Genomic DNA, 484 nt, shown 5'->3' with positions numbered 1-484 from the left:
GTTTAAATTGTTTAAAATAATATATTAGTTAAATTAGAAATATTAAATTAAAACTATTTAAAAAAATTTTAAAGTATTCCAAAATAAAAAATCAAGTGAAATTGATGAAATTTGAAATGAATTATCAAAAAATTTGTAAGTTATTTTTACAAAATACAGTTTTTCATTGTAAAAATATTAATATATCTAAATAAAAAATTTAAAATTACTATAAATAGAATTTATTAGGGTTTAAACTAAAAATCGTAAAAAATAAAAATAAAATAAAAAGGTATAAAACCTAAAAGAAAAACGAATAAAACCTAAAAAAAACGTGAAAACAACGTAAAAATTAAAAAACGTAAAAAGTAAAAAACGTTAAAAAAAACGTCTAAGGTAAAAAAAACGTGTAAGGTAAAAAAAACGTACTAAGTAAAAAAACGTTAAAAAAACGTACTAAGTAAAAAAAACGTTAAAAAACGCATAAAATAAAAAACGTTAAAAA

Source organism: Corylus avellana, chromosome ca9 (genome assembly GCF_901000735.1).
Source record: "Corylus avellana chromosome ca9, CavTom2PMs-1.0".
NCBI lineage: Eukaryota > Viridiplantae > Streptophyta > Magnoliopsida > Fagales > Betulaceae > Corylus > Corylus avellana.
Note: the sequence above shows the minus strand (reverse complement) of the source record.